This window comes from Bactrocera tryoni, chromosome 2 (assembly GCF_016617805.1).
Source record: "Bactrocera tryoni isolate S06 chromosome 2, CSIRO_BtryS06_freeze2, whole genome shotgun sequence".
In the NCBI taxonomy this organism is placed as follows: Eukaryota; Metazoa; Arthropoda; class Insecta; order Diptera; family Tephritidae; genus Bactrocera; species Bactrocera tryoni.
The window spans coordinates 55,807,190-55,817,531 of NC_052500.1; the positions used below are offsets into that span (position 1 = coordinate 55,807,190).

At 36.0% G+C, this 10,342-nt stretch overlaps 1 long non-coding RNA gene across 1 annotated transcript; it reads right to left on the reverse strand.

Moving 5' to 3' along the window:
• Positions 1 to 6,967: 6,967 nt before the first annotated feature.
• On the reverse strand, positions 6,968 to 7,804 carry LOC120769253. The gene is made up of 2 exons (XR_005704835.1): positions 7,291 to 7,804; positions 6,968 to 7,220 (listed from the first exon to the last, which is right to left on the reverse strand). It is a non-coding gene; the product is annotated as an uncharacterized LOC120769253 (long non-coding RNA).
• Between the last annotated feature and the right edge of the window lie 2,538 nt (positions 7,805 to 10,342).

Below are 10,342 nucleotides of genomic sequence, written 5' to 3' on the forward strand. Positions count from 1 at the left end.
ATTGATAGTGCATTTTGTGCGTTTATTTAATACTTTTTTCTATTTGTAAAAACAACCTCCCAAATATGTTTTGGTAATGTAAAGGGTGATTCATTTCTAAGTTCCCTACTTTTTAAAGAAAGAACACAGAAGTTTAAAACCTAATGGGCAAAATTTACTGCCATTCGAAAGGACATTATTTAATTTTTGAAGATTATCGCTTTCAAATGTCCATCCGTTGAGTCCAATTTTCGTTGAGTCATTTGAGCATTTTGACTGGTAACCGGCGAATAACACGCGTGATGTTTTGCTCCAAGGCAAAAATCGAAGCGAGATTATCCGCATAGTCTTTAGACTTTACATATCCCCACAGGAAAAAGTTTAACGGTTATTACCGCAATCATTTAAAAAAAAAATATGATTGGTTCCACCGGCTCACAACTTCAGGTTGCTCTTCGTCCCAAATGCGACAATTTCGCTTGTTTACATACCCATGGAGCTTTTAAACTATTCAAAAGCCCATAGAGCGAAGCTATGTCGCTTGGGAAGGTTGAGCGATTTCAGTTTTTGCACAAGCTGTATTTTGTATGCTTTCAATTTAAGATCTCGACGTTAGTCCGAGTTGCTGTGAACTGCGCCGAATCGATTATCTACTTTTTTCGTGTACATTCTCGGCTACGGCTGCTACATTATCTTCACTGCATGCTGGACGTGGTCTATTCGGTCGAATATTATCCAATAATGAATGCTGAGTTGAGCGAAGTGCGCGAAACACATCCTCAGATCGTGAGTTTTCGTAATAAAGTTGAACGATTGGTAAATGTGGTTTCGGCGTAAGTCTTCCTTTGCTGAAATGCCAAACAATATTGAACAAAAATAACATGGCAGCTTGACACGACTCACGTGTGATTAGTCAAAATCAAGTTATGTATATTACATGCTGGCAACCTCAGAGCATTCATTTAGCATATCGTGAAGATGCTTCGTTAAGTAAATAAACAGTTGAAGCAAAATTTGTACTTATTATTTATTCGCAAAAAATATTTACTCGATAGAGAGTCATTAGTCTTTACTGGTGAGTCTATGAGTGCGCCTTAAATGAAGGAATAATTTTAGTTTTGGTTCATTTTAATCAAGGTAAAACTGAATTTTGCTACAGATTTAGTAAATTCACATTTATTAAGTGAGTTTCCATTATGGTGAATTTTCTTTTATTTTGTCCTTAGCAAGAAATACGGAAAACTGAAGAATTTCGGAATTTAATTGTGGAAGATGGGAAGAGGGGTGAAACATGTCAAAAAATTTTTGAAAAATATTTCATTTCGATCTTAGGGGCAAGAACGATTTTGCAAAACTTCAAGAAAAGGAATATAAGCAGACTCAATATGGTAGAGGGCCAAAGCCCAAAATTTCTATACAAAATTCATCTATTGAGTTGATAGAAAGTTTTGGTTTGGATGTTTCTATTGACATTCTTACCGAAAATTTGATAATAAGGGCTAAGTTTGGGTGAAACCGAACATTTTATACTCTTGCAACTTGCAAGAAAAAGAGCCATGTAAATACTTTAGGGGGTAAATCATATAGAGTAAAGTCAGCCGGATGTTCGAAAATACTGATATAATTTATATAGCGGCGAGGTTTAAGTTAAAATTTATCTATTTAAGGCACAAATATACATTGTTATGAATAAAACAAACTCTCTTATTTTCATTGGGATAACTCACATATTGGCCGATATATGCGGTACAAAGTCACCCGTAATTTTGAAAATCTTTAAATTAAGTATATGGGGACTAAGGGAAGTATTGGTCCGATTCCACCCATTTTTTACTTATTAGCATACCATTATAAGAGAATGTTTATCCCTTAAATTCGATTATATATACCACACATGGACCGACATTTTCGATCAAACATCAGCTGTATGCCGCACTATGACAAAGCAATATAAAAAAAGAGTACAAATTTTGTCGAAAACGGTCGGTCGGGTCTCAAGATATGAGATTTCACCAAAAAGTGGGCGGTGCCACGCTCATCGTCTAATTTCCACACCGGCTCCCATAAGGCTCTCTCATACCATCGCGCTTGTAAAATTTAATGTATCTGGCATATTTAGTTATTGATTTATCACGCTTCAAGTAACGCTTCATCCAATTTACACTGTCGGTAGAAGTTCTGATAAGATTTCCACTCATTGTTTTCCGGAAAAGACGGATTTTTGGGCGTGGCAGTGGTCCGATGCCGCCCATCTACGAACTTGTGACTTTTTTTTAAGGAAACCACATACCAAGTTTAGGTGAGATATCTCAATTTTTACTCAAGTTACATCTTGCACGGATTGACGGATGCACAAACAGACAGTCAACCGCATTTTAACTTTTCTGTATCAACTGGTTGCAGGGGTATAAAAACTGAACCCATCAGCTAAGTCACCGGATTTTGTGGTAATTTTTCAACTCCAAAACACCAAAAAGTAGCCGTACAAACTAGCAATCATTTTTCTTAGCGTTGAAGCGTCAAAAGAGTATTATTCTAATAAAAATATTTGAAAAATTAATCCGAAGCATGCCAAAACGTCTTCGTGTAATAATTTAGAGCAAAAGTGGGAATACTAATTACTAAATTTACTTTTATACTAAACGTATAGTATTTTATCCAAATTTATACTTTCATATAACCACGTTTGTTTAAGAATCTTTATTTTAAAGTACAACAAATTTTTTTCTTTCTGCTCTTGGAAAAAGCATAATCAATTTATAAATAGTTAGTTTATTTATTTGACACAATTTTATGAATTACTAATTATTTATTTTAATAAATCTGTATTGAAATAACTTCTGTGAAATATATGATTTATTTAATGCCTAGTGTATGTACCCACATGTAGTCACAAGTGTTATTTCAGAGGAATCCAAATAGCTCGCATTGCAGAAATTCCTTAAAACACCCACTTATACAAATTCACTCGCAAATGTTAGTGTAGAAACTAACTATAACTAGATATGTGCACATGTATGCTCGTATGCAAACCATGTTAATGTGTGAGTGTTGGTTTCCAGTTATACTACACGTTGAACGATCCAATGCTACAAGTATTTCAAGTTTATTTAAAGCTTCGCATAGTAATTAAAATTTTCAATACCCTCATAACTCCGCGAAACTACGTGTTTTCGATTTAATTCAATTTCATTTCATTTGCGTAAAACGTTCTGAGTGTAAATTCACTTCGCCTTATTTTTGATATTTGCCTGAACATTTTATTACAAACACACATAAATGTGGGTGCATACATAATGCATGAAAATTTTAAAAGTTAGGAATATATATTTTTGATATATTCACAATGGTTAAAAGTTCATTGGAACATTTGTAATTGCCTATTAAAAATCTAATAAAATAGTTATGTATAATTTCTGAATTTAATTAGTTTTGATTGCTACTACATATATTAGTTTTTTGGAAAATTTTTAGAATTAGAAAACTCCTCCGATAAATATTGTACAAGCTATGCATAAATCACAATTGAATGTATACCTAAATAAAACATTTTTTTTATATTTCCATAAAAGTACATGCATTTTTTGGGTAAGTTTGATTGCAGCTAGCGTAGCCTCGAACCATAATTTTCACCAAATTTTGAAGTTCAGTGTATATGACAGGTAATTGCAAAAATATGCTATGCCAGAGTGCAAAATAACTATAGAAATTAAAATAAAAACTGAACAAGTAAGGCAGGGTACGGGTGCAACTGAGCATCTTATGCTCTTGCAACTTGCAAGAATCAAAGCCATAAAAATACCTTAAGGTTATAGCAATTAAATTTATTATAAATAAGGGTTGTCCATTTCGAGCTTCTCTAATTTGTGTTTCCTAATTTAGTGGGGGATTTTTTTTATAATTCGAAATAACATTCTTCGGCAATTACTTTTTCAAGATCAACTCTTTCAAATGTTACCCGCGATTACGTCTCAGATGGTTCATCCGTCGAGTCGAATATTCGGTGACTTGTTCAAGCATTCCAAGACTTAAAGACATAAACTTTAGACTTTACATATCCCCATAGGAAAGTCTAACGGTGTGATATCATACGCGCTTGGTTGCTAATCAACCGGCCCAAAATGAGAAGTTATCTACTCACCGAAGTTTACTCTCAATAAATCTATTGATTGACACGATGTGTGGGAAGTGGCGCCGTCTTGTTCAAACCAAATGTCGCCAAGATCACGAGCTGCGATTTTAGGTATCAAATAGTCAGTTACGTTCTCACCGTTGAAGAAGTATAGACCATTAATTCCACAAACCAAACCAACCGATGTGTTTGCTTTCTCGTCTCAAATGCGGAAATTTTTCTTGTTTACAAAACCATTGAGCAAGAAATGGGTCTCATCGCTGAACAAAATTTGGCTCGGAAACATCGGATCTTCTAGGAACTTTTGAAGAGCTCATAGAGCAAGGCGATATCACTTGGGAAATTCGAGCAGCTTCAGTTCTTGCACAAGCTGTATTTTATACACTTTCAATTGAAGATCTCGACGTCAAATGTGCCAAGTAGTTCCATACGTTTTTCGTGTACGCTCTCAGCTATGGCTGCTATATATTCTAATTCCGTGCTGAATGTGGTCTATTCCGTTCAAATAGTATCCAATAATGCTAGGTCTTAAGAGACACGACTCACGTGTAATTAGTCAAAATCAAGTTATGTATATTACATGCTGGCAACGTTAGAGCATTCATTTAGCATATCGTGAAGATGCTCCGTTATGTGATGGTGTAAGGAATAGCATGTTCAATTGCCCGATTAAGTTGACCATAAATTGAGCGAAGCGCACGAAACACATTTTTTACAGAACGGGAATTATAAACGTTGTTCAAGCATAAGTCTTCCCATGATGAAATGCCAACCAATACTGAACAAAAAGAAAATGACAGCTCGATACGACTCACGCGCGATCTGTCAATAAAAGGCTATTGTAAAAAGTACATCTACTTGGATAATTTTAAATAGTAAATATTCACACATACATACGTAAATAGAATGGGCTTCGTAAGTAGGGAATCCGTTCTACCTTTTTAATCCTTCTTCTTGCAATCGTTGTTAGATCAATGAATTTTACGAATAAACTGGAGGCTGGGTAAAATTCATATCCTCTTGCGAGGTAAATGTTTATGACTTCTCTTAGAAATAAATGCTCTTTTATCTCCTCACCGTCATCCTCTGTTAAAAATAGTATTTAAAGGGCTTAGCACGAATCATGAATCGAGAATAGAGCGCACAAATAGTCACTATTTTATGTTTGATGTCCTCTACTTCCTTTTTCTTACTGTTAAGTAAGTTCATACACAATACAAGTATATCAAAAAGTTGTAAATTTCATGGCCACTCGAAACATTTTCAATGCCATTGGAATATATTTTAAAAACACTGTTGGTATAACTTACTGAACACATTTGGAAAGCTACTTCAGCTTTTTTACATTTAACTTTTATGTCTGTTAGGCCATAAGCTTTGCAAGCTTTCGAGCTTTTGTAAATCAATAGCAAAGATATACAGAGTTTGTCCAGAATGTAACAGAACTTTGTCGATTTAAAAAAAAATTATTGAACCAATCGTTACAATTCTTTAAAAACTTTCAAAATAGGCTCCTTCTGCGTCCATGCAGCGCTGCCAGCGCGATTTTCAAGCACAGAAGGCATTCTCTGGAATAGCCTTGAGAGCCGAGGGGCATGCTTAAAATGACTGCCTTTCATCGGCATTTTTAGGCTGCGGAAGCGTTGGGATGCCAGCCTTGGTTAATCGCGTACCTCTGCTCTAACGAAGGCTGAATTTTCGTCTCTCTCCTGACTCTCCAGGTGCTCGGAGATAATTGACCATCCGCTCGTTTGTTACCTACTTTCCGTCAATAGTAACGATGTGCTTTAAAAATGGATCACGTCACGCTTGATAAGCAATTTACAGTCGCATTAATGACGAAACAAACTAATTTTAAAAATAAATCACACAATTTTCGCCTAGCTTCAGCTGTATTTTTACTCTTTTGATACTTGTAGTAAGACTATTTTGATATTCAATTTTCGATAGGGCACCAAGCAATAACTATTCAACAAAAAAACACAGAAGCTTCAAATTTAATGAGGAATGTTTATTATTATTTGAAAGAACATTCCTTGACAATTATGTATTTGAGGAGTATCTTTTTCAAATCTTGGCCGCGTTGAGTCCAATGTTCCATGATTCATTCGAACATTTCGCCTGGGAACTGGCGAATGACATGCGTGATGTCTTCCTCCAAGGACTGAATCGAAGCGGGATTGCCGCAATGACTTACATATCACCACAGGAAAAAGTCTGACGATGTGATATCACACGATCATGATGGCTAATCGACCAATTCAAAACATGAAATTATATGCTCACCAAAGTGTTCTCTCAATAAATCCACTGATTGGTGCAAAGTGTGTCTTGTTGAAACAAAATGTCATCAAAATCACGAGCTTCAATTCCAGGCAAGTAATAGTCTGTTATCATGACGCGATAACGATCGCCATTGACGATTACGTTTTCACTGACATTATTTTTGATGAAATATGGGTCGATGATTCCAACAGCCACAAACCAGACCAAACCGTTGTTTTTTCTGCATTAAATGACTCCACATTTGCTTGTCAAAATTTTGCTTGCTTACCTAAACATTGAGCCAAAAATGGGCCTCATTGCTCAACAAAATTTTGCTCGAAAACGTCGGAGACGACACGACTCACGCGTGATCTGTTGAAAAAAGTATCTCTACTACCAGTATCTATTTTTTAGATTTTATATGGGGGGTGTGATTATTTTTGTTTGTCAAAACTAGCTATTTCAGCAATGAATATCTTGCTTACCTTACCTATTTCAGCAAAGAATATTTTGCTTACCTTATAGAAACTCATATATGCTCAAAAATTTTATTATGTAATTATTTCTTCTTGTAACGATTCAGTACAAAAATAAATACATATTTTATACATTAACAGTACATATTTCTATACAAGCATACCCGCACATATCTCCAATTAAAATAAATTGGGGAAGCTATTGCATTATAAACATGCTAGCACTCTTAACTAAATAGTTTTTATTATTATTTCCATCTTATTCCTCTATTCTATCCAACGTTGAAAGCTTTGGCTGTATCAACTCTTCTTATGTGAATCTTCGTTGTCATGTTAGTTTAAAAAATACTTCCCGTAATTCTGTTTTTCTACAATTTACAAAATTAAGAAATTCAGAATATTTGATTTTCAAATTCATTCTGTGGACTTATAATATACCTGCATGGTATCTATTAGCGCTCCTTTTAAAATTTTCCGTTTCAAAGAGTGATACAGGTTTTCAACTCCTTTATGTTTATATTATATCTGACGGAATTTGGACGAATTCACCGCATTTTGACAGTTGTATCTTCAAATCGTATGTTGGTCACCGGATTGGTACGAAATGTTTCACCACGTAGTATTATAAATGCACCACAGGTTTTGGCTTGTTTCATTACCACTACTTATACTTTATATCTTCAAAGGCAACCCAAGTTTGTCTTCTTATATATGTACATTCCAGAGTTACGTAAGCTGAAGTGGTCATAATTCGGGATACTGGCACTGTAATATGGAATGCTTTCGTTTCTACTTTATATCAAGTAATGAGACAATGTTCGCAAACGTTCGATGATGTGAATTATGATTGGAAGAGAAGGCGGTTGAAGAATCCACTGAAGGTGAAACTAGTTGGTCAGCTGGCTTTGTGCCGCAGAGTACATTAGACGTCATTTCAGGTTTACAAGGTAAAGCTGGAAAGAAGGAAATAGTTTGTTTTTCAAAGAATAGACAAGCAAAAACGAATTTATTATACTTTATATTCATGAGGGGAAGAAATAGTAAGACTTTTTAATATAAATTTCGCGCGAAAACCCATTCATCGAAATATTTGTTTTCTAAGTTGGTATGATTGGCAGTGACATCTGTGTCAAATATCACTTCAAAATAATCTTTAGTGTTTAGTATACACATCTTTTTTTTAAGTACTTAAAGTGTATTCGGCAATTTTTACGATTAGTTAAATTATTCAACAAAGAAGTTCCATTAAATTGTGACGCGGGATCAAATGTCTAGTGCCGAAACAGCTTGAATGTTGGAAAAGGCCTTTGGTGATAATTGTTTGTCGCAAGCAAGGGGTTTTAATTGGTATAAATTATTCAAAGGCCCAAGACCTGGGTTGATTCCAGGACGGCCATCAACATCAACTGACGATCAACACGTGAATAAAATAAAGGAATTGGTGCTTAAGAATCGACGATTAGCAGTCAGAGATCTTACTGACATTGTTGGAATATCGGAAAGATTAGTGAAAACCATTTTAATAGTTTTGAAAGATCATTTGGGCCTAAGAAAAGTGAAAGCACAATTGGTTTCAAATAACTCATTTTTCCGAAAAACAATGTCGTGTTAACGTCTGTGAAACATTGATTTCCGACTACCAGAATGTCATGCTTTTAACACAGAAACAGACGATCAATTGGCCGAATATCAAAGCAAGCGTGAGGCGAAACCGAAAAGGTTTTTAGGTCCGTGTGATTTTTGGCTATTCAGTAAACTCAAATGATTGCTCCGAGAAACCGTTTTGAGTCAATTGAAGACATTAAACGGAAATCACTACGCGCACTGAAGGCTATTCCACAAATCGACTTTAAAAACTGTTTCGAGAAATGAAAAAAAGTTGACACAAGTGTTTTGTGGCCAAGGAGGAAATTTTGAGGGGGTCGACATAGATTTTTTAGAAGAATTAGGAATTTTAAAAGTATGAACAAAGGCATACTATTATTGCTTATATATTCAAGAATAAGAGTAGAATCATGACTTTGAACTTGTAAGTTTAAATCTATAGCCACCAAAACATATATGTATAAAAGATAAACAGGCTCCTCTTCAGGTGGGAACTGGTGGGAAAAGTGAAAAACTGTTGCAGAAATGTTACTACTCGTTTTTAAGTGAAAATATCTTCCCAATATCAGCATGTACTAGACACTAATTTTTGCAAAACAACATATATGAACTAAGCAAATGTCCTGAGAAACAAAGAAATAAATGGAACAAAATTTTTAGTACTACAAAAAAATAAATTTTTAGAAATCTTGTGTGGGCAATATATTTTCATGAACACATTCCAATTATCCAATAAACACAATAAGCACCTTATATCCAACACATGAAAGCCCAAAGCAACAATCACTTGGTATATAAGGTACTATGGGTACAAATATCTATAAATTTTGCAATTGACCTCTAATGTCAGTTCTGTTCCGACATTTGTGTAGTAAACACATGCAAAATACACGTAAATAAACAATGGTACGCGACACTGCTCCAGAACGCGGGTTATTGGTGACCTTTTATTTGACCAATAATCGGTCGGTGACTTTGGCACAACGTGAATTTCGTCGCAGATTTCCTGGCCGTCCGACGCCTACTGGTGAAACACTGCGACGTTTAGCCGCTCGCCTTGAAGAGACCGGCACAACACGAGATGCTGCCAGGCATGGCAGACCCCGGAGTAGCCGTTCTGCAGAGAATATTACTGCTGTTGCCAAGGATGTCATGGAAGCGCCGTCGACATCAATCAGACGACGTGCCACGCAAACGCGTATCAGTCGACGATGTTTACAGCGAACTTTGGTACAAGATTTGAAGATGTTTCTGTACAAAGCCCAGACAAGAAGTAGAGTAGCCCAGACGGTGCATCAGCTGTTAGCTGCTGACCGCCAATCGCGTCTAACATACGCTCAAGCCATCCTTAATCACCACCAAGAGGAAGATGATTTTACATCAAAAATAATCATGAGTGATGAGGCCCATTTCCATCTTAGCGGGTGCGTAAATAAACAAAATTTACGCTTCTAGGGTACTGAAAACCCGTGTATAATCCACGAAGAGCCATTACACCCCCTCAAAGTCACTGTGTGGTGTGCTGTTTTCGCTGGAGGAGTCATCGGACCTTTTTTCTTAGAAGACGTCTCGGGCCAAACGGTTAATGTGAGTGTCAACAAGTTATTTTTGCCGCAACTTGATGAATTGGGATTGGAAAGCATGTGGTTCTAACAGGACGGTGCAACGGCACACACTGCACATGCCACAACCGATATGCAGAATAATTCATTTCCCTGGCGCCTAACCTCCCGTTTTAGCGATTTGCACTGGCCAGCAAGATCGCCTGATTTGACCGCTCCAGACTTCTTTTTGTGGAACTTTTTGAAGTCCCGGGTTTATGTCAACGAGCCTCAGAGTCTTGTAGCTCTTAAAGACAATATCCGTCAGAAATGTGAGGACCTAT